The sequence below is a fragment of the Chaetura pelagica genome, unplaced genomic scaffold (assembly GCF_000747805.2).
Source record: "Chaetura pelagica isolate M959 unplaced genomic scaffold, ChaPel_1.0 scaffold559, whole genome shotgun sequence".
NCBI lineage: Eukaryota > Metazoa > Chordata > Aves > Apodiformes > Apodidae > Chaetura > Chaetura pelagica.
In genome coordinates, this window is record NW_009970722.1 from 802,027 (window position 1) to 802,710 (window position 684).

Here is a 684-nt window from a genome sequence, read left to right on the forward strand (position 1 = left end):
ACTCTACATAAATACGGCAGTGGTAGAGGCAGTCAGTTATCCCTGAAAAACTACCTGATCACGTACTTAGATAATCACAAACCTGCTTAAACAGTATAAATCCAGTTTGTATTAACTGTGAGTAGTACATGGGCACTGGCTTATAATAACAAAAATCAAATGTTAACAGAAGTGCCAGAGCAGTGGTCTCTTTTATTCTTCCAAGTTCAGCGAAGACTAGAATAACTGAGCAGTGTTGAACCCTTTTACATTCCTAAGCAGAAACTGAGGATGCTGGCAGCATGGAAGGGAATTGGCCTGTGAGCTCTCCATGCCGTAGTCTGTTGTTTGGCCACTGTTGAAGCCAGACTGCTGGGCTAGATGGACCATTCAGTCTGACACTGGTTCTTCCTGCCTTCCAGCAGAAGCATCATGCCCTTGGACTGTTCCTTTCCAGCATGACAAGAATGGTACTTATTGCAAAGATATCCAGCCAGCTGAGAAAATAAATTTAATAAGTCATAACACAGGCTGTGGAATTAGTAGGAAAGAAACAGATCCAGACACATTTGTTCATCTTTTGTTTCTGTGCTTGCAGTTATAGATTTTTCTGATAAACACCCCACAGTTTTGCTTAATGCAAGTTACTAGTTAAGCACATCAATTTAGTAAAGGCATAAACCATTGCAGACATCTCAGGCATTC